Below are 25,410 nucleotides of genomic sequence, written 5' to 3' on the forward strand. Positions count from 1 at the left end.
GCTCCCCCTGAAAAAGAACCAGATCTGTAACAAAGAACCATAATCCACCATGAAAGAGATAGAGACATATTGCAACTATTTCCAAGATCTCCTTCTGACCATCCTCCATAATGCCAACAATGCATTATATGCTCCCCCTGAACCTGTACCATCAATCAGAAAAGGTTCAACAATAAGATGATGCCTCAACAAACCCCAGCTTTTGCCTGAGGTATTCAAAGGTGTCCCTGGGCAATGGTTTTGTGAGAATATCAGCAACTTGTTCTTTATAAGGAACATACTCCAACTTGACCTTCTGTTCAAGCACTTGTTCCCGGAGAAAATGATACTTGATTGGTATGTGCTTGGTTTTTGAATGCATAACCGGATTCTTTGAGATGCTGATTGCACTTGTGTTATCACATAAGATGGGGATAGGTGGTGTACAAGTGATTTGAAAATCCTGCAAAGTCTGCATCATCCAAAGAAGTTGGGTGCAACAAGATTCAGCAGCAACATATTCCGCTTCAGCTGTAGACAAGGCAATCGAACTCTGTTTCTTGCTGAACCAAGATACCAGTCTGGAACCCATAAAGAACGCACCACCACTTGTGCTTTTCTTGTCATCCACGCTTCCGGCACAATCTGCATCTGTATAAGCATGAAGAGTAAGATCTGTATCTCTAGGATACCATAAGCCATAATTTTGAGTCCCTTGAAGATATTTGAAAATTCTCTTCACTGCCTGAAGATGAGTCTCCTTCGGATTTGCCTGAAATCTTCCAACTATTCCAACTGCATGCATGATGTCTGGTCGGGTACCTGTCAAATATAGTAAACTTCCTATCATAGATCTGTAGGTTGGTTGATGTACTGCTGCAGATTCATCATTTGCACTGAGACTACATCTTGTGACCATGGGTGTACATACTGGTTTTGCATCTTCCATGCCATATTTCTTCAAAATCTGTTTGAGATACTTGGTTTGAGATAAAAAGATTCCTCCTTCTTTTTGTTGGATTTGCAAACCAAGGAAATATGTCAGTTCTCCTAGCAAGGACATTTCAAATTCTTTCTGCATGACCGAGGCAAAGCTTTGACTCATAGCTTCTTCATTGCTGCCAAAAATAATGTCATCTACATACACAACAAGTATTAGCAATTTGTCATTTTCAACTTTTATATAAAGATTGCTATCTGCTGAACCTTTTGAAAAACCTTGTTGATGAAGATATTTGTCCAAACGGTAGTACCAAGCCCTTGGAGCTTGTTTGAGACCATAGAGAGCCTTTTTCAATCTGCATACAAGATTTGGATCATTTCCAAGAATGAACCCATCTGGTTGTTCAATGTACACTTCTTCTTCCAAGTCTCCATTCAGAAAGGTTGATTTCACGTCCATTTGAAATACTTTGAAGTTTTGAAAACTTGAGAGAGCAAGGAACATTCGGATGGCCTCAAGTCTTGCAACAGGAGCAAAGGTTTCTTCAAAGTCTATTCCTTCTTGCTCCGCATACCCTTTACAAACAAGTCTGGCTTTGTTTCTAATTACTTCTCCATTTTCATTCAATTTATTTTTGAAGACCCATTTTGTTCCGATAACATTCTTATCCTTTGGTCTAGGAACCAGCTCCCAAGTGTTGTTCTTTTCGATTTGCTCAAGTTCTTCATCCATTGCTTTCACCCAACATTCATCTTTGCATGCTTCTTTCACATTTTGTGGTTCAGTAGAGGAGAGTAATGCCAAATAGCTTGAGGCTTCTGCAACTGTTCTTCTTGTTTGTACACCTGCTTCTTTCTGCCCCACAATCTGAGATTCTGGATGATTCTTCTGAACATATCTGGATGGAGTCTTTTCTTCTATTCTTGTTTGCTCCTCTGGCTCTTCTTGAGGTTCTTCTTGAGGTTCTTCTTCTTCATCATTCTGTCTTTGAGGGTAGCCTTCATCTTCTTCGATGTCTTCATGATGGACTTGCTTAGGAATGTATCCCTTCTCATCAACTACTACATCAATGCTGTCAACAATTCTGCCAAGTCTTTTATTGTAGCACTTGTATGCTTTGCTATATGGAGAGTAACCAAGAAGAATGCCTTCATCTGCCCTAGGTTCAAGTTTGCCAAGCTGCTCATCAGTATTCTTGATATAGAATTTGCTCCCAAAGATTTTGAAGTGCTTTACCGAAGGAGTCCTGCCACTCCAAAGCTCATGAGGAGTTTGAGTGCTGTTCACCCGGACATTTGTCTTGTTGAGAATAACAACCGCAGCATGTGCAGCTTCACCCCAGAAAGTTGCGGGAGTTCCTGATTCATCAAGCATAGCACGAGCCATTTGTTGGATTGTTCTGTTCATTCTTTCAACAACTCCATTTTGCTGAGGAGTTCTAGCTGTAGAGAATTCTCTCCTTATCCCATGTTCATCACAGAAATCGAAAAATTCATTTGAAGTAAATTCCCCACCTCTGTCAGATCTGAGGCACTTAACTTTGTGACCTGATTCATTTTCAACCAAGGCTTTGAAGGATTTGAATTTTTCGAATGCTTCATCTTTGTGCTTCATAAGTCCTAACCAGACAAACCTGGAGAAATCGTCAATAAATAATATCAAGTATTCCTCTCCTCTAGGTGTTCTTTTCCTGAATGGACCACATGTATCTGTATGTACTAGCTCAAGAGGCATGATAGTTGATCCTTCTTTCTCTGGAAAGTTAGTTCTGGTTTGTTTTCCAAACTGACATGATTTGCATATGGTGTTGTCAGGAATTTTGATATCTGGAAGATCGCGAACTGCCTGATATTTGCATGCTTTCCTTATTTGTGAGAAGCTTAGATGGCCCAACCTTCGATGCCATAACCAGTGCTCTTCATCCTTGCTCAGATAGCATTGTTGTTGTCCTTCTTCAAATATGTACAGATTATTTGGAGTTCTTTTGCCTTTGAGCACTGTTTTACCTGTATCAAGATCACGAACAAGACATCCATTCGATCTGAATATAACCTTGGTTCTTTGATCACACATCTGACTGACACTTAGAAGATTATGCTTCAATCCATCAACATACAAAACATTTCCAGCCTTGACCTTTTCTTTTAACTGAGCAATGCCTTTTCCTTTTATAGTTGCAGGAGTATCATTTCCAAAAGAGACTTTCTTTCCCTTTTCTAGAGCAGAATAAGATTCAAGTTTTTCTTTATCACCTGTCATATGCTTCGAACATCCACTATCAATGTACCATAGATTTTCCTGTCCCTCTGCATAAAAAGCTATCCCACATCTTTCTGTTTGAGGTTCCTTTATTCTCCATGTTTTGGTGCTTGAGGCTTCTTCCTTTTTCTGCTGAAACCTACTCCTGCATTCAGAGTCTTCATGACCAAAGTTATTGCAAATAGAACATTCAACTTCATTTTCAAGAACCGAAAAGTTGTTATAGGTCCTTTTTGTAATCCCTATCATACTTCTTTGTTTTTGAGCTTCCCTAGTCATGATTGTTTTATATGCAACACATTGAGCTGCTTTGTGACCAAAGTTATGGCAAGAAAAGCATTGTACATTGAAGAAACTTCTGCGGTTATCAAATCTACCGGCCAAATGATTGTAATTTCTATTGTCATCCATTCTTGAACCAAATTGAGAAGATTTTACCTGTGGCTGGTTGTAGCTTTTGTTCACCCTTAAGATGGATTGCCCCTGATAGTTTATGTTTGTAATTCGTCCCTGCTTTACCTGATGATCTTCATTTTTCTTTTGCTCATTTCTTCTTGCTGCATCAAGATAACTTTTTGAGGTGGATGCTTGAGAAGTTTCTCCATTATAGCCCAGACCTGTCTTGTTTAGAGGAGATCGCTGCACATTGATAATCTCATCCAAAGTTTCAGATCCTTTGACAAACTTGAGATTAATAGCTTTTGTTTTCTCAATCTCTTTTCTAAGACCAACAATTTCACCTTCTAATTTTTCAAGATGTTTTTCCTTTTCATCAATTTGAAATTGTAGAGTATCAATGATCATGTTCTTTTCTTCTATACATCTCTTGAGTCTAGTAATTTCATCATAAAGGTTATCCACATCTACAGCATCCATATAATCATCATCTTCAAATGCCATTAACAACTTATATTCATTACCTTGTTCATCTTCATCACTGTTTGATAGACCATCACTATCTTCATGAGTGTAGTAGCTTTTCTTATTTGCATTCTGTTTCTTGTTCCATCTAGCAGGTTCCTTTCCTTTATCCTTATAAGGGTATTTTGCAGCATAATGACCTACTCTTCCACAAGCAAAGCATTTAAAAGGTAACTTACCTCTGAACCTTCCAGAACCCCTTTGAAGATTTCTGACAAAATTTGATTCTTCTTCCTCTTCTTCTGGGACGTGGCTTGCTTCATAATAATCTCCTTTGCCTGATGCCTTGAAAGCAGCTTCTCTTCTGTCTGAAGAACCTCCCTTTCTCATTTCATAAGCAGTTAGAATTCCATGTAGCTGAGACATAGTAAGAATTCGTAGATTTTCCTTTTCTTCTATAGCAGATACTTTAGATTCAAACTTGGGAGACAAAGATCTTAGAACCTTTTCAACCACTATAGCCTCTCTTATTTCTTCACCCAAATTTTTCATACAATTAACAATCTCATCTACCCGAAGAAAATAGTTAGCCACACTTTCATCATTATACATCTTGAGAGTCTCATACTGAATCCTGAGAGTTTGAAGTTTAGCACGCTTTACCTGTTCATCTCCTTCATAGCTTGTGACAATTTTGTCTCATATTTCTTTTGCGGATTTGTAGTGCAATACCTTCATGAATTCCGTTTTGGATATACATCCTAACAGAGTACTGACTGCTTTTGCATTTGTTTCATACTTCTTTTTCTCAGCTGGATCTGTAGGAGTAGCTGAAGGAAAAGCATAGCCTGTTTCTACAATGTCCCAAACTTTTGTACCAAGAGATTGAAGATATGCAGTAACTCTTACCTTCCAATAATTGAAGTTTGTCCCATCAAAAACCGGTGGCCTGATTGATGCTTCTCTTTCGTAGTTGCTCATGATGAACGATCTACCTTCAAGCGATCAAGCTTCTCTGAAGGACCTGCTCTGATACCAATTGTTGGAAATAATACTGAGAGGGGGGGTGAATCAGTATTATCTAGCAATTTAATAAATCTTCCTTATTTGATCTTTGAATTATTTTTGCATGTCAGTACCATAAAATAATGAGCATGAACAAAGAAAACAGATAGTCACACCAAAGAACACAAGATGTAAGGTGGAAACCCAATGTGGGTGAAAACCACCTGCTGCAATATGTCTCTATCTTCTTTCAAATTAGAAACTCCTTTTACAATGATTTTGTACTGGTGCAGTCCTTTACCAGTACGCAGGCTGCAACCTGCAGAGAGCTACAACTCTCTCTTGTTTTCCAGTCTTCTCCTGGAAGGGAGCTACAACCCCCTACTTCTTTTCATAAAGCATCAAATGATCATCAAGTACATAACAGTTACAGTCCACTACAGTTATTAGATCAGTAATAACAGAACTAACCCAGAACACCTTATCAACAGAGAAATTCAATCAACAGAACATCTTAAGACAGAGACGCAGTTTTCCCTTCTGTGGCCTGCGACCAGACGCAGTTAACCTTCTACTCCCCTGCGTCCACACGCAAAGATCCTTCTGCTGCGCTGCGTTCCCACGCACTGTTCCTTCAACTGAACTGCATCCTGTTGCTGCAGGGACGCACCCAAAAACACTGTCGCTCCGCGTTCTTTCGTTGCAGGGACGCACCGAGAAATACTATCGCGCCGCGTCTTTTTGCTCAGACATGCACCTGATCCTTATTATGCTCCGCGTCCCCACGTAGTGCACCTGTTACTGTACTGCATCCCAGACGCACCTGAATCATGCTTTGCCCTGTGTCCCCACGCAGGTCTCTTCTTACTGCACTGCGTCCCGACGCACTTGCCTTTCACTGGACCTGCGTACCTTCGGGTATGAATGATTTCAAGACTTTAAGAGTAACCCAAACAGTCAGATCTACAGATCTGATCATGCGCCAAAGAGATCTCAGTCTTTCAGAAGATTCGCCTTTTTAGATCTAGACCAGATCTAGCCTCATAAGATATTCAACCAAAGACTTACTCAAACCAAATGATCTCCTTTGCTTTATATAGGCAAGTTCCTCCTCAAATCATGGAACAATACCACGAGCCAACACCATAATAACACAATACCGTCGGCTAGATACCAAGAGTAAAACACAAGAAAACCCCACATGTGAATTTCTTTGCCTTGAAATGTGTGCACTGGGGAGACGCACCTCCTGAACGGCTGGCCTGCGTGCCTGGACGCGGTCCCTGCATGGTGTACCTGTGGGTACGCACCTTCTGAACTTATTTCCTGCGTCCTTATTTTTCAATAAATTGAGAGCCTTGTCATGGGAGTTGCCATCAAGTACAACATTTGTAACATATAGCCATACCAGAGAACATAATGCCAACATAGGCTACCCCCATACTGTACATTTACTCAGTGGTCAATGCTACTAGAGAATATGAAATTCTATGAGCCTTCCATACTAGATCAACAAGAGGAACAAGTTCTACATTTTGTAGAGGATTTGGCACCAAATTCTTAAAAAGGTTGACAAGGGATACAATTTTGTAGAATAGTTGTAGAACCATAAAACATGGGCAACATAACTTTTTGTATATTAGGTTGAAAGGATAGCTTCCAAGAAAAGATAAATAGTATATCCAAAATAAGGTGGAGAATAACTTTCTTCACCTCATTCAATGGAAGCTTTTGGGGACCAAAAGCCTCCAAAAATAGTGAGGTGTGATTTGAATTGTATCATTATATTATTTATCATCCATCATGATTCTTTTCGAGTGGAAAAAGTGGAGGAATTAGTTCATAGGACCATTTTTACCAACAACCCCAGTTTGGAAAGTTTTGGATCAAAAACTTGAGGAGCAATTTTGAGCCCCTAGATGAACACTTTTTGTAGTCCTAATGTTACTATGGTCCTAGATTCAATAACCTACACATTGATACCTTTCCAACGACATGAGATTTTTCTTAATCAGAGCTCATATGAGAATGTTATGCCTCCTGTAAGTTTACCTATTGAAATTAGCCACCACAATTTTAGAGGATGGTATGTCAACCCCCATTATTCATTGAAAAGGGCCTATCCATGCAATCATGATGCTGAAGAATAATTAGAAGAATAAATATTGTAACTCTAGTTAAGAGTGGAAGGATTAAACCTAACCACTAGTAGGCTATTGGGATGTGTGATAATTGGGCCGCTAGGAGGAAAAGGGGTTTGATTCTATTCAAGTGCATTTCATTCCATATATGAGTAGAGCATCCAAGAGAGGATAAGGAGAAAGAAAATAAAGAGGGATTGTGCATTATACCAGTGCACAAGACACTTGTCTTACTTATTTTTACTTTCATCCATTTTGATTTAGAGAAAGAGATAATGAAACAATCTCCCCTTTTAGCTAGGATTTCTTCTGAAAGGGTTTCCTAGGTCATATCTTTTTTAATTGCAGCTGTGACTAATTTCTCTATTTTTTCTCTATTTTTTTCATAATTATAACTTGCATGCACATTTAATAAAAAATAATAAATATATCCATAAATATAAGGAGAAATAAACACTCATATTGTAGGTTTCGGATTTTCTAAAATATTTTAGTAGATTTGTTGTGATGAACTATCGAGTGGAATATCTATGGCAATTTATAAATCATCATTATTCATTACTTCCTTGTAACTTAGCATGACTAGATATTTGCAACAATTATGTAATGGCTAGTCAATATTCAAAAGGGTTGCAATGCCTATCGTAGAAACTGATTCATGAGTGAAAATGGGTTGAAACCTATGCCTTATCTTCATGTAAATTCAACTTTAGCTATCATGTCTACCTTTCCTTTATGTTTCATTGAACCATAGATTAGACACATAAATTCCAACTCTTGGCTAGCAAGTGCTCAACAGTAACAAGCAAGTGATATCACTAGGTTTAAAACTTAAAGCACCCAAACACTATGCCAAATCATTCCATCTAAGTGTTATGAACTAGCACTTACTGTCAACTCGAGACAATAATAACCATGTTTATTCATGTCGTGATGTGACAATAATAACCACATTTATTCATGTCGTGATGTGACAACAATAAACAGTGGGAAGTCACTTCATGATGTTGAGCGCCAATGGGTCAAATGTCCTTTACCATACGGTTAATCACACCATGGGATCCATGCAATAAAACATGTTGTAGCATCCATTTTCATTTTAATTTTATTTTAAGTTTTATTTCAAAAAAAATTAGAAACAAATCAAATATTATGTTATAACAGAAATAAAGGAAAATGTGGAAATCCGAAGGAAATGGGTTATTTTATATTATTGTTGGATTTTGAACGAGAGAAACTTGGGAGAAGATCTGAGCCATTTGATTGATAGGAAACAGATCTAATGGTAGTCACGTGGTTAACAAGGGCAAGTTTTACTCTAAAATCAGACGCGAGAAGTTATAAAATCGAATTAAAACCTCGGTTGATCAGGGTCGTCCACTTGAAGAATGCAGATCCGACGGTAATCGCGCGATTAACAAGGATGATGTTTAATTCAGAAAATAGACGTGATGGTTTATAGAATGTGGTTTAATCCACTGAAGTTTGGATTAATCACAACCGCTCATCAAGAAGTGATGAGATCCGATGGATATCACATCAAAAAGTGCATGAAATTTATTATAAATTCCGAACCCAAGAATCTTTGAAATGCAGTTCTGTTTCCTATCGGGTCAATGGGGAAGGCAAAGGTCTATGGAAAATGTGGATTGTGATAAGTTTATGAACCAGAGGCTAAGTTCTTTTCAGTTCCATGGTAGGCCATATTCCACGTAAATCAACCATTTCCATTGTTTTAGTAGAATAACTAGAATTATAGGTGGATGACCAAAATTCCAAAGGAATGGTGATTGGTCGGGTTTCTTTGTGTTTCCACCAATCAGAGCACTCCATATATATATGGGCCATAAGGGTTTCTTTATGTTTTAGCCAATTAGAACATTTCTAATGCATACATGGGCCCAAGTCCATGCACGGAGTTTTGTTAAAATGTAGTTTGTTGTGTTAAAACAGTTTAACTATTATCAGAACATCTACAAAGAAACTTCATTAGCAATAAAGCTACAGATCCGAACAATGAGCAACCATCATCAATTTTCTAATTTTTGTTACTTCCTGTTATTTTATTTTCTTGAGAATGAGGTGTATTTTACTCTCCAATGTAATATTCTGTAATGATTTTTATTTTAGATAGTTAGGAGATAGTTAAGTAGTTTGACAGTTTTGGTGATTATCAACTGTCACATGAGGTATAAAAAGAGGAAAAATTATAGAGAGAGGGTTCAAATTTTGAAGAACCTAGAGACTAGGCTGTTGTATTTTTGATAAACTATTAAATAATGGAAGAATTAGAAGTTTTCCACACATTGTTGGGTCTAATTTTGTGACTTCTATGTTATGTGTTATCATATGTCTTCTTTTCTTTAAGTATAGTAATGAAGTTGCAGGTTTTTTTTTACTTATGTGAATGAAGTTAAAATTCCTTAAAAGAGTGCTCCTATACTTGAAACCCTTACTTCTACATTTCTTCTAAGTTACAAATAATAGTTTCTGTGTAAAGCAGCAAATTGTATCTAACTTTCCAAAGTGTTACAGATAATAGTTTATGTGTAAAACAACATATTGTCTCTAACTTCTCAAAGCATTCTCCACTCAGCATTCATATTCAGAAATCAAATGACATTTTGAGACTTTCATATCACCTAAGTATTAAGGGTTAAGAACCAAGTCTTTCAAGTCTTTTACTTGAAGATACATCATACAAATAAGTGACAATGATAATAAACATTAATGTCTTAAGCACAATTTCTACACAACCAAGAAATTGGTTTCTTAAGGGACCCCATGTGTGTTATTTTATTATATAGTTTGTCCTGGTGTGATAGATTGCAATTGATAAATATATTTTATCTATCAAGGTCATCAATTAACAATACGGGATACTGGAATGCCAAAGGAACTTTACTTACAACCTTTATCACTAGCAATTGCACCAGATGTTGCAAAGGAAATGTCGTAAGGCATAAATTCGATAAGAATTGTGACATATAAAGAACCATTGAAGCTAAAACTTAGTAAACAAAATGCCTTGCAAAAGTAGAAGATAAAGAGAAAACACTTACATTATGCAAGATTAATAGATTCTATAATCTTTCCAACATAGATTGCTTGTTAATCTTCAAAGATGGTATTTCAAGTTCCATTAGAAAATATTTGATAGATTTTGAAAAAATAAAGGTAGTAGATGACATCAGATAAGCTAAATAAAATAATATTAATTCATGAATAATATGATGGCTAGCGAGCTAGTTGCAAGCTTTCGGCTAGTTCTCAAATTTCGCAATAGGAGAGAGGATCTAAAACAACCATTGAAGGCATTTACTACTCCTGTAATATTATATATATTTCTAGGTATGGAAAGAACAGTTGTAGTGATGGAAATGTAATGATGGCAGGTCATCATAAATGCCTTTTGTATCAATAATCTATATTTAAATAAAATTAAAATTAAAATTACAACTATGAATTTACCAGATAGTTGTTCCTCCCAAGCCGAGAGACAGAAAAGTTGCATTTGTATTTATAACTACAAAACTATAGAGAAGAACCATAAATGGAACTTTGCACCTGGGCATGCCAGGTAGGATATAGGTTTGGGTTCTTCGCTTGATCATCTTTCCATTTAACGGTACGTCATGCTCCAACTGCATGCGAACAAAAAAGGGCTCAGCAACAATTCTTTCGAGAAGCCTCATAAAACTCTAGGGTTTGAGAAGAGGTGGGTTGCGGAATGTCAAGTGGTTTACCTTGTTCCTGGGAAGACCAATGTTAAAACCCTCACCAACAAATTCCTCAAAAGAACCAGTAGCTGTCATATCTCTTTTTCTGTAACCTGCTAAAGTTTGTAATATTTGTGTGAATGACAATCTGAAAATTACATGAGAACCAACGACAATGTCAAAAATGAATTTACTAGAGTAACATTCCATGCAAATGGGTCCATTATCAGTGGATAGAGGGTATATACATCCAAATTCAATGTGTAGCATTCAAGCAAAACCCTTGCAGCTACACCATATTCTATGGAGAGAAAAAAGAAAGTAGAGAGAAAAATGAAAGTAAGGTATAGTAACCAGTGTGAATTATGTGCCGATAGCAAAACATATAATATTACCCTGAACAAATAAAAACCGTAAATCAATTTATGTGTTAGTGTTAATTGCCATTGGCCTCAGACTTAGTCTGACCTCAGCGACAGTTGCTACTTTCAGAACCACCTGAAACCTGCCTATGCCATCCGGGTTGCAGAGCTCAAATCCAAGGAATCTTTGGTGCAAATGACTGGGCTGAGTGGTAGACAAGTCATCCAGATAGTCTGGGGGCAACCGTTTTCTTGGAATTTGTTTCACCACACAAATCAAAATGATTGCAAGGAATATCACATAGCGTTTTGCTCTGGCTCAGTCTCATGTTCAGTCTCACACTCGCAATAGAGACCTGCAACAACTCATCCATGTTTTGCCTGTAAAGAGCCAAATTTTGCATCACACTAGTTCATGATGACTCAATTTCTATCCACAGTAACAAATATATATTAACAACAGTTTCAATATATTCTTATTAAGTTAACATTAGCATAAATCAATGACATTTCTGCTGGACAACTAACACTGTAGATCAGATGATATAATGAAAGATAAAATATACCTTCGTAACAGCATAAATTCCAGCTTCTAAAGGTCCAATAGGACTTCCTCTTCTAAGAAATTTGCCTTCCTTGAAGATATAAAGCATGGGGATCCTGGTGGATAGCTCTAGACTTATAACATGTGTTAATGAAAGCTTCAAGTCAACTCTGATCGCTAGAACAAGTTGGACATACCAAAAGAAGAATATCACAATCCTAAAAGAATCTGTAATGAAGATACCATAATCTAGAGGCATGTTAAATGATCATTAGACCTCCTGAGAAGATAACTTGTCTAGATACATTATTATAGACTGCAGAGAATTTCCATGAGCAGCAATCAGCATGTTTTTCCCACAATGAAGTTGAGGCACAATCTGTGAAGGCATATACCTAGATGTTACAATGTCTCCTTTGCTCAAAAGAATTCAAAAAAAACATAACAAGAATTATGGTGGTTTTCATTCTGTAGATAATGGAGGCCCCAATCCTCTAAGAAAACTACATCCATCCATATAGTTATATTTAGCGTGGTGTGGAAGTGATGTGAGTCCAAAGGAGATAAATGGCCAATAATGATTTCACAAATATTAAAATTGAATTTTCCTTATGACCACCAATTCAAAAATATAAAGCAAATAAATTCAAGAGACACTGACAGTCATATCTAGCTACCATTACCACTCCGTAAAAGACCAGTAAAAGAAAATAAAACATCTACAATGAAAGTGCAAGAAATTTTCTATACCTGTTCTTTGAAGTAGGAAACAACTCGTTCTACACACATCTCAAGGCTCTCACCATTTGGAGGAGGGATATCATAATTACGACGCCATTGATGGACCTTTTCCTTCCCAAATCTATCAGTTGTCTCTTGTTTATTGAGTCCTTGCAATTCACCATACCTACATTTCATTGAAAATCTAAGCTCAGAACAGTCGTAATAATTTAGAAATAGACCTAATCAACAGTCTATGATAAAAGAAAAACAAGAAAAAGAAAGTCCAAGGCCAAAGTCCAAAAGTATTTTACATGCGCTCATTGAGTTGCCAAGTTGTTATTATTGGAATAGATTGTTTCTTAGTATCTTCACTATATATTGTACTCCATGCCTTCGCCTACTGACTCTCATTATGTATTATCACTAGTACCTGAACCAATTGCATTGAAATGTTCAAGATTTATTCTCGTTGCACGTCATGAAATATTTTTTTTCTTTCTAAACTATGAAAACTAGATATAGAATCCTTCTACTAATACAGTAATATTATGTTAAAATTGTGGGCAACTAGGAATCCCCAAAGTTGTAACCCAAAGTTTTAACCCTGCTGTGATGAGGACCAATGTTGCATGAAACGGGGATGCTTTTTGGAATCAAAGCGTCTCATAAGAACACAAACACACACACATACACATATATATACGACATCCATAGTATATGAATTATTAATTATTCAAGCATCAACCATCTAGATTCTAGAAATTACAAACATACATCAAATTTTTAAGCATATCACATATAATAGAAGGTAGAAGCTTATAAAAAATCAAAATTTTAACCATATAACAGAAATTAGATATTTAGAAGATAAAACATTCAAATAACTTATCTAGCAAGTGAGCAACGGTCAACATGAGTCATGACCAAATAATAATGTTTACAAAATAACCCACCTGGCCACCAGCAACTGCACAGTGAACTAGGAAGAGTCAAAAGTTAAAATTCGCAAAACTACAGTCTAACAATCTAACCTATCAAATATAGACTCCTTCAAGCTCCTCCTACTTCACTCCTCCAAGCTCTCCTTCGCTTTATCCTCAAACCTCTCACAAATATGATCTCAAAAGCTTGGTATCTCCTCTCTTCTCCAAGATTAATCCAAAGATTCAAGAATGAGTAAAAGAGAGGAGGAATAAGCATTTTAACCTCATCTTCCCTTTCCCCTAACTCACCCTAGGCCCCACTTAAACCACAAGTCAAAAAAAGAAAAAAAAGGTCGCCCGTGGAACCATGCGCATGGATTCCAGCACTGCTCGGGAACTGTGCTCACAAATATTATCTCAAAAGCTTGCTATCTCCTCTCGTCTCCAAGATCAAGCCAAAGATGCAAGAATGTGGACAATAGAGGGGAAGAGGTATTTTCACCTCATCCTCCCTTTTCCATAACTCACCCTAGGCTGAACTTAAACCACAAGGAAAAAAAAATGTCACCTACAAAACCATGTAGGCAGGTTCGAGAACAAGTCTTAAACCATAGTGGAAATGTGCCAGAACCGCGAACAGAACCATCACGGTTCCACAGGGCCAGGAAGCACATTTTTTAGGAAAACCGTGGTTCTAAAATTCTAGTTTGTGGTTTTCCCATAGATCCATATAGGCCGCGGTTCCGAGTTTTTATCCATGAGGGGTGGGGGGGACAGTTCCTGAAACACTGATCAGGACATTCACAATTTCCCTCCAGGCTCCGGGACAGATTCACATCATCATATGCCCACTTCCAAAGATCAGTTCAACATAATTATATGTATTATGGGGTTCAACAATAACTGAGTTCTCTGACATGTGAATGAAAATTTTAATCAATTTATTATGTTACTTAAATTTGATATTCAACGAACATATAAATATTATTTCTGAAAATAAAAAATGCATTTAGTAATAGAAGAGATAAGAACCAAGTTAAAACCTACTTTCAATGATTGACTGTCAATCTGCAATAGAAAAATGATATAAAAGTATAAGGACCTGCTTTTCCTAGAACCATAGTTTAAGAAAAAAACCAAATCAAATCGAACAACAAATAAGGGACTCACTTTGCATTTCTGAAACCATCTTTACTATGATGATCAACACTGAAAGGTTAACGATATCAGAAGTCAAAATACAACTTCATTTCTATTCAAAAAATTAAGGCCTAAAGGAACATGTTTTCTGGGCAATTCAATTTGAAGACAACTTATTTAGAAAAGCAGGCAACTCTAGTTTCTCAGTTGCTAGGTCAAGCAACTGAGAAAATCCAAAAACATTTTGACATTTCCACTTCATTGAATAGAATGACAAAAATTGTTAGCTATCATTGAATAGAATGACATGTATGACAATAGACCATGTGTTGTATGAAATATGCCATTCAACCCAACTATTTTAAAAGAGTCGAGACTGAAAGTGATCTTATCCAACCTAAAGAATGAACATGTAAGTATTGTTTCCCTTGCAACTTCTGAAGCACATGGAAAATTTCCTGATAACAAAGTTATAACCACTTTGGATGTTATTAACTATGTTAGCTGGGAAGCTTTTTGTAATGAAATCCCATATAATTGAGTTGATTGAGCAGAAATAGTAGCTTTGGATGAGAATTACTAAAAAAACAAGGGAAGAGGAAGAAGAATGCTTCAAGATCGATATGCATTTGTCTATTTAAATTTGAAAAACAATCTCCCTCCTTTTCTTTCATTTGTTAACAAATTATTTTCCAACAAATGGCTTTGACAATATTTATGTACCACGGTATTGTATCTGCACTGCTTTTTATTTTTATTGGCTAGTTATTTAGCTTATTTCCTGATTTCGATATATTAGTGATAAGATTTATTTTCACACTCCCACTGTGAATTTACACTGGTTGTACTTTTGAGTTGCATCGACCTATTTATTGAGGTCATTTGTGGGACACCAATAAAATTATCTTATCTTTATCTAAATAGCTATGATGAAACCCCACCATTTACCAGTGTCAAGAGAAACCAATAGTGAAATCGATCTCTATCCAATTCAATGAATGCAGTTGTAAGTGATGTTTCCCTTGCACAACAGTGAGGGACTTGGGGCCATAGCCACGTAATGAAGCTCTAAACAGTTTGGATTCCATTCAACGTATCAACAGTGGAGTTAACTAAGAAGAAGAAAACAAGTAAAAGTGAAACTAAAAGTACATTAAGGATTACTGCATGCATTAGTCTATTTTACATTTTCAACAGAGTATCCCTTATTTTTGAACATTTTTCCCATAATGATATACATTTTTTAGCATCATTGAAAAATTCAAAATTTTCAAAATGTGAAAATATAAACCAAAAGTAATAACACTATTAAACACCTGCCCTTGCACTTCATACCAGGGCGACTAAATAAAACAGAGAAGTTCCAAACCAAAATTATTTAAGTCGTCATCATTTGGAGATTTTGGGTGCTAACATTTTTCCTGCGGTGTTGAGTCATTGCAAGCATAACAATCATCTGAGCCCGAACCAATGCAGAAGTAAAGATGACGTCAACAGGAATATTGCTAATCCTCTTTCCAGCTTCAATAGCTTCTTCTACCCCTCTTTGTGTCAATGGTACATCAACACACCCTGTAAACAATTTTTTCTCATTCCACAGTGACTCTCCATGACGAATCAAAATCAAGGTTGCTTCAGCTGCAAACCCAAAAAATCCAAGAAAGGAGTTGGAATTAATGATAGATCCACCATATAGACTACCTCATTCAAAGACAGTTTCATGTTTGCATCATTAAAGCCACTTTTTATGAAGTGTAAACTGCTATTTAATTTATGAAAGAACATGCACATAACATAGATTATTAGTTGAAATAACTAAATAAGATGGAAACACTATAATATTTCATTATGTTTCTCTTTTAGAAAATAAGACATGTTTTTGTTTCATGGAAAAGACGTGCTCCATGGAAAGCCAAATGTAAAGTGTTTGGGTTCAAAGGAAGTTGTTGTAAAAAATGTGCTCAAAATGCCAAAATCAGAAAATGAAAGGTTTCCATTCACTGGAGGTAGGGCTATCAGGGGACCATCCAAAAAACAAATAGAAATATGATCATAGCTTCAAATAAGGAGAAAAATACATGTAAATGCAAACCAAAGAATGTAGAATGGACAAACTACTCAGTCTGCCAAATTCCTTGGGAATCCTTCCAGTGATCTTGTTGCTCATCAAAGAAATCCCTTCTAAATTGTTGTAATATGCAAGTTTTTCTGGTATGTCCCCTGTTAGAAAATTGTTGTTGAGGATCAGATTCTTGAGTTGGATACACCCACCGAGCTCATGAGGGATCTTTCCCTCCAACCCATTGAACCACAACATCAAATGTTTTAGATTCTTCAGACAACTGAGCTCAAGAAGAATCTAGCATTTCAAAAAATTGAGACTTAGGTTTATGGTTTTCAACGTGGTGCATTGTGCTAATGTAACAAGGATTTTCCCTATTATGAGATTATTTTAGAGCCTAAGCTATTCAAGAGTAGATGCACCTGGGAAAATTGTAAGCAGAAATGTCCCTGACAATTTGTTGGAACTCAACTCTACAACTCTCAAATTCTTGCAGCTTGAGATTGATGGCGTGAAGGGTCCTGTATTGTAATAAACTATAGTTGGAAGCATGGAAAAACAAATAGTACATGACTAAGAAACAGAACTCTAATGAAAAGGGGATGCATTGTAAACTTTATTTACAAAGTGGCCTCGCATTAAAATGCAATGTTGTGAAACCAGCTCACAAAAAGATAGAAAAGATATATCAACGCCTTAGAATTCAGCCTCTTCGAGGGGGCAACCTCCTTTACATTACACAAATGAATAATTCTTTGATGATTCAAATGACAAGACCTCCTTTCTATATATAGGAGTCTAAGGAGTCACAATATAACCTAGCCGACCTAACAATAATAATATAAAGGCACAAAAATAGCAATAGAGGGATTCTATGGGGCACAGTAAAAACAATATGGGGACAATAGGGGCACAACAATATTAATAAGGGATATAACTACAATAGTAATGGGGTAATCACTAGTGTTATAGGGACCTAACATGCCCCTCTCCTTCAAAAATGTGTTGTCCTCAACGCTTGAGTAGTTCTGGATGCTTATGTATAAAATTATCATCCTTCCATGTGGAATCTTCAGCGGATAAGTTCTTCCACTTGATGAGATACTCTGAAATTGATCGATTTCGTAGCTGTCGAGTTCTTGTTTCTGTGACTGCTTCCGGTTCCAATATAATTTTTCCTTCTTCGTCAAGTTCTAGCAATATTGTTTGAACTGGGAGCTTGTCACCTATAACCTTCTTTAAACATGAAACATGGAAAACTGGGTGCACTCGAGAAGCTGCAGGAAGCTCCAATTTGTATGCCATAGTACCATTCTATTGCAACACCTTGTATGGACTGTAATACTTTGGTGATAATTTATTATCCTTCTTAGCTTGATTGAGGGACATTTGTTTATATGGTTGTAGCCATAGGAATACCCAATCACCTACATCAAAACTTCTTTCGATGCGATGTTGATCTGCATGTTGTTTCATTCTATTCTGCGCCAACACAAGGTTATCCTTTAAAAGTTGGAGGAATTATTGTTGATGCTCGATGTGATGTTCCACTGCTTGAACCTTAGAATTTTCTCTTAAATATGATGTGATTGATGGTGGCTGATATCCATAAAGTGCCATAAATGGGGTCATTTTTGTTGTTGTATGGAAGGAAGTGTTATACCACCATTCAGCCAGAGGCAACCATTTGATCCATTGTGTCTATTTATCAGATACAAAGCAATGAAGATATCCTTCCAAACATTTGTTTACTGTCTCAGTTTGCCCATCAGATTGAGGATGATAAGATGAGCTATGATCTAACTGAGTACCGAGAAAATAAAATAATTCTGTCTAAAAATTTCCAGTGAAAATGGGATCTCTGTCACTTATAATAATCTTTGTGTTTCCATGTAGCTTTTGAATTGTTTCCATAAATGCTGTAGAAACCGTATTGGCTTTAAATGGATGTGATAATGCACAAAAGTGTGCATACTTGGTAAGTCTGTCAACTACCACCATGATGACACTCTTTCCCTTAGACTTCGGTAAACCTGTGATAAAATCCATTGAAACCTCCTCCCAACGTTGGCTTGGAATGGATAAAGGTTGTAATAGACTCGGGCTCTTAATTGTTTCAACTTTATTTTGTTGGAAAAACAAACATTCTGCCACAAACTTTTGAATATCTGATTTAAGGCCATCCCAAAAAAATTCCTTCTTAACCCTGTGGTAAGTTTTTAAAAATCCTGAGTGCCCTCCTAAGGGAGAAGTGTGCAATTCCATAAGAATCTTTTGTTTGAGTTCGGAATTCTTTTAGAGGTATAAGCTATCTTTATAACATAACGAATCATTTTTCCAACTAAATGTATTAGATGTACTGGAATCTTGTTGTAACTCTTGAATAAGTTCCCACACTTCTTCATCATTCTTCCATTCCTCCCTTGCTTCATTTATCCAATCTGGTTGGATAATAGAAATGGCACACAACAATGCTTCCACATCCTCATCCTTTCTTGAGAGTGCATCTGCCACCACATTTTGCTTCCCTTCTTTGTAGATGATTTCAAAGTCATAACCCAACATCTTTGTCACCCACATTTGTTGCTCTTCAAATGATAATCTTTGTTCTAAAAAGTATTTAAGGCTATCATGATCCGTTTTTACCTTGAATTGTCTTCCCATTAGGTAGGGTCGCCATTTATTTCCTTCTCATCAATGGCTTTGCGTAAGAACTTTCCCTTGATTGGATGACTTTCAAAAGCAATGGATCTTTCATCTTGCATTAAAATAGCACCAATTCCATTTCCTGAAGCATCACATTCCACAATAAAAGTTTTTGTGAAGTCTGGTGTAGCTAAGACCAGTGCTTGGCACATTGCCTCTTTAAGATGTTTGAAGGCCTTTGTTGCTTTTGGAGTCCATGAAAATGCATCTTTCTTCAATAATGGTGTTAGAGGTGCTGCTATTCTCCCATAATTTTTAACAAACTTGCGATAATACCCTGTCAACCTGAGAAATCCTCGCAGATGCTTTATGGATGTGGGGCTTTTCCATTCCTTAATGGCTTTAATTTTGCTAGGGTCTACCTTAACTCCTTCATGAGATACAATATGACCCAGATATTCCACCTCTTGTACTCCAAAGAAACATTTGGATCTTTTTGCATATAATTGTTTCTCCTCCAATAGTTGTAGCACCTTGTCAACATGTCCAACATGATCCTTCCAAGACTTGCTGTAGATTATTATATCATTAAAAAATACTAAAACAAATTTTCTAAGGAAGGGTTTGAAAATGGAATTCATCAAACCTTGAAATGTAGAAGGTGCATTGGTAAAGCCAAAAGGCATGACCAAAAATTCATAATGACCCTCATGAGTTCTAAATTCTATTTTTCGAAATGTCTTCAGTCTTCATTCTAATTTGATGATATCCTAAACGAAGATCCAACTTGGTGAAGTAAATTGATCCATGCAATTCATCCAATAATTCATCAATGACAGGAAAGGGAAACTTATCTTTAATAGTGAGCTTGTTGAGCTCCCTATAATCTGGACACATGCACCATGATCCATCCTTCTTTTGCACCAATACTGCTAGAGCAGAGAAAGAATTTTGACTAGGTTGAATTATACCAGCCTCTAGCATTTCTGCAACCATATGTTCAATTTCACTCTTTTGGGCATAGGGATATCTGTACGGCCTGATGTTTGGAGGAACACTTCCTGGAATTAGATGAATAGCATGATCATGATCATGAATAGGTGGGAGAACCTTGGGAGTCTCAAATACCTTGGAATGATTGTCCAAGACATTTTGGAGATCTGGAGAAATAGATGATTTCGATGTGGAAACATCTAGCGAACATAATTGTGCAATTACACCTCTTTGTTCCTTTTTTAAAAGCTTTGTCATACCATTAGAGCTACTTATCTTTCCTGGTTTCCCTACAATACCCCTTAATTCAACTTCCTTTCCTTCCACAGAAAATTCCATGAAACGTTCTTGAAAATTAAAAGCTATTGTACCCAAGGATTATAGCCATTGGACTCCTAGTACAACATCAGCACCTCCCATTGGAATGGAAAGCATTGGGCTAGTCAATACATATTCTCCCATGGATAGCTTGATATTATGGCACTTTCCAGAGCAATTTTTTTTTCCTCCATTTGCAACCATCACTTGACACTCTGGTGTTGGATATAAGAAGCAATTCAATTCTTTTGTTACCTTACAATGAATAAAATTGTGGGTACTTCCTGAATCAATCAACACTATTACCTTTTTCTTCTTGATTTGTCCTTCTATCTTGATGGTTTGAGGAGTGGTAATTCCCGCCATTGCATTACAAGATATGGTCGGATTAATTTCTTCTTTATCTAGGCTTTGTTCCTGGAGTATATCCTCTTCTTTTGACCTTTCTTGCTCCTTTTTTTCTTCCTCTTCACAATCTATGTAGAATAATTTCTTCTCAGCACACTTATGACCTTTAGTGTATTTGCTATCATAACTGTAACAAATCCGTTTTGTTCTTTTTTCTTCCAATTGTTGTGGTGTCAACCTTATAGGTTGGGGAAGACTAAGGGCAACAACACTTCCATCTTTATAGTTGTGAGTGGTATTCTTCCTGGTTGCCATAATTTTGCTTTCCATTTTTCTTGCTAACCTAAATGCCTTCTCTAATGAATCAGGTTCCCAAAGGCAAACATCATGTTGGATATTATCCTTTAAAGTCCCTATGAACACATCAATCCTATGCTCCTCTGGAATATTTTTTACCCTTATGTTCAATGTGCTCCATTATTGAACCCTTTTGTTTGAGACTTATCAATTGGCTAAAAAAAGTGTTGCTTTTTGTATCCTCATAATGTGCTATCAATTCTTCTATAAAAATTGCCCAAGTGATTATTTGTTTATGAGAGCAAAGCCATTGATACCATACAAACTGATTGGTTCCAAATATAAAGTTGCAATACCTACCTTTTGTGTGTTTTTCACATTATTGAGATCAAAAAATTGATCCATCTGTAATATCCATGTTGCGGGATCCTTGCCATCAAAATTCCTCATATCGATTTTTGGAATATGGTGGGTCTTCAATCCAACATTAGAGTCTATGAAATCATGATTAACATTTCTTTTGTTCGCATCATGAGTTTCCTTTACTACTCTTTCACCATTTGTAAGTATTTCTTGTAGAAAATTTGTCAAATCTGTCTTCAAATCTACCATGTCTCTCTTCAAATCTGTCTTCAAATATATCTTCAAATCATCCATATTAGCTTCCACACCATTCATCTTAGCTTCCATGCCCTTTATCTTAGATTCCACGCCATTTATCTTAGCTTCTGTTAGATTTTGTGAGAGTGACATTTGTTGCACTTGGTCTTGTAATTTTGATATATCATGTAGCATTTCTTCCTCTTCTTCATGAGTCATGCTAGAGCTTTCAGGTTTCTTACTAGGTGTTTGCATTTTCTTTCCTTGGGGCATCAGTTACCAATAATAATGCTCTACTATGCCCTTTGAATTCCTTCAAAATAATTTTTCAAACCAAGCTTAAGCAAAAATTTAAAAAAATCTACACACCTTTTTTCACTTTGTAGGAGCTCGATATTGCCTCTGATGTATCTCTATAATTTCGGATCATCCAGTTCAAAAATTGAGACCTACAGTAGCCCTCTGTGTCCTTTTTCCAATGCCACTAGTCTGATCCAAATTGGATTCTCCAAGGAAGAGTTATTCCAGATCTCCCATAGTGACCTAATTATAGACTAGTTCAGTAGATAGAACTTGTACGACATGCTACGTGTCAATGTTTCGACCTTTGGCTTTGAAAAATATATACATGAAACTACAATCCATCCTCTTTCTGTACCTTCTCACGAAACTTCAATCCGATGCTCAGAGAGAAAGTTATGACGATTTTCCCCAGGTCACCTGTTTTGAATGTAATTTAGGAGTCTGCAAAAATATCAACTTCCTCAGATCATATCTCTGCAAATATAGCATGAAAAGCTCTGAAATTCAAGGTTCAATACAATTTCCTTTCAAATGGGTTTTGTTTCTTTTCTTCTAAAACATCACAGAAAAAAAGTTATAGCGAAAATGCCACGATGACCTATTTGGAGCAACGAAACCCTGGAATCCAAAGCTCTAATACCAAATGTTATGAAACCAGCTCACAAAAAGATAGAAAAGATAGATCAATGCCTTATAATTTAGCCTCTTCGAGGGGGAAACCTCCTTTACATTACACAAATGAATAATTCTTTGATGATTCAAATGACAAAACCTCCTTTCTATATATAGGAGTCTAAGGAGTCACAATATAACCCGACCAACCTAACAATAACAATATAAAGGCACAAAAATAACAATAGAGGGATTCTATGGGGCACAGTAATAACAATATGGAGATAATAGGGGCACAACAATATTAATAAGGGATATAACTACAATAGTAATGGGGTAATCACTAGTATTATAGGGACCTAACATGCAATTACTAAAAAAGTGAGTCGTCTAACAAGGGGATTGAGAAGTCATGTTCTAGGAAAATGTAATGCATTTAGGAGACCCAGTCATGGTGCCCATGGCTTCCAAAACATTTAGCGGCCAGACCCTAATGGGGCTAGACATGAAGTTTGAGCCCTCGCTTATGGAAGAAATAGAAGAAAGTAACAGAGAATGTAAATGCAAAACCTATGATATTCATGGTCATGAGTGGAAAATCATTTCTATAGGCTGCCCTGAGAGAGCCAAACCTATAAAATAGACAAGTGACAGCCGTTATATATCTATAGCAGAGAAGTGTATATCGGGTGTTATAATTCTATAGCATAAATGTTTCGCAAGGTTATTCTTCACATTCCTTGCTTTGGTTTCCTGGAATGTCGATGGTTCCTGCAACAATCATGGTCATGATCACTGCGAAAATCATCTACGATGGGATGGTGGCATGAGAAAACTTCTAAAAACAATACAGTGAAATGTCATTTTCTGAAACCATTTTAAACCCTAGGTCTTAAAAATCGCAATCGTTGTGGGTGTCTTGAGCCACAAGGAAAACTGTAGGTCTTTGAGCGAATATGTTCATAGCCACTATGACTCAAGTCATGTTGTGAACCCTATGTCTTAAACCGGTTGTGTTCACAGTTGCTATGACTACCTCGAGCCGTCAAAGAAACCCTCAAGAAAAGTTAAAAACCCATTGACGCAGATTGAAACAATGTCTGTGAATAAAGCTTGGAAGTAAATGAAGTTATTTATGGAAACAGGTGGACATTTGTAGTAAAGTACACAGGCATTATTCACAGAGACATGCGAAGGAATGAACCCTTGTGCGGCAGGGAGGGGTCTAACAGATGTAGTTGCTAACCATTGCAGATATGTGAGCCGTATATCCTAAACCCTAGGTTGAGAGTCCCTAAAACCAAAACCCATATGACGACAGATTGAATAATTGGGAAATGCAGCAACTAACATACCCTAACCAACTCTTCCAACGATGCATAACATTTCAATCGTATAACACAATATCAATGGTTCTAAATGGTAAAAAGTGGCAACTGGGGGAGTTCTTCCCAGAGCGAAATGCCTTATGACATAATTATAAATATTGATATAGATTTTTCCAAATATGACATATAATTAGTACACTATAATATTTCAGTTACCTAGATCTATAAATTATCAACACTAAAAGACAAAGATATCAATGAAACACGAAGAAACAATTAATATGAAAGTCCCAATATGGTATGTTCAGATATGGAAAACTATTACTTGTCGAAAAGGCCTAACATTACATGGAACTATTAACTAATGATACCTATAAATCAAAGTATTAAAGTATCTAGAAATGAAATTTAAATAAGTGCTCTTGTATAACTAGACTCCGAGTGACATGTTTTCAACTGATGGAAACAACCTGTTATAATTCCTATTAATTGATGAAGATAAATTTGAAACTTCTAAAAATTAGAGGGTTCTTACTCTACAGTTTACCCCCCCCCCCCCCCCCCCACACACACACACACATATATATATAAATGTTTTCTGTGGAACCTCTCAACCCAAATATTAATCCGATATAGAAATAATCTTTATAATATTGCAACTAGCAGGCTTGGTCCTAGTATAGGAACCATTCCCTAACACCTAGACTAGTTACTACAATCATTTCATAGTTTCTCGGGAAAGAAGGGAATCAATCGATGTATTCACACCATAGTGTCAATCATATCATTATGCACCATTAGTGTGGTTATATGTGTAATGAAAAATTGTGTCAATGTAACCTTATTGAAAGATAATGAAATATATTTATACATAAGATGGACTATCACAAAACTGTGTTTAATTGCTTATATGTGTTTTAGAAACTCTATAGTGTAGTTATGCTTTTTTTCTCTATAGGAAAATTATATAGTGTAGTGTAGTGTGTGTATATATATATATATATCTATATATATATATATATATATATATATATATATATATATATATATATATATATATATATATATATATATATATATATATATATATATATATATATATGTATATATGTATATATGTATATGTATATGTATATGTATATGTATATGTATATGTATATGTATATGTACATCTACATCTACATATACATATACATATACATATACATACAATGTAATATATATAAGTTTATTGGTGTGGGTTAGTTTTCTACGTTTCAAGTTCAAATTTTTTGGGAAAGGGTTGCTAATGGAAGTTATTTTTG

Source organism: Pinus tabuliformis, chromosome 5_1, assembly GCF_031772625.1.
Source record: "Pinus tabuliformis cultivar Carrire ecotype Pingquan chromosome 5_1, CPIR1, whole genome shotgun sequence".
Classification (NCBI taxonomy): Eukaryota; Viridiplantae; Streptophyta; class Pinopsida; order Pinales; family Pinaceae; genus Pinus; species Pinus tabuliformis.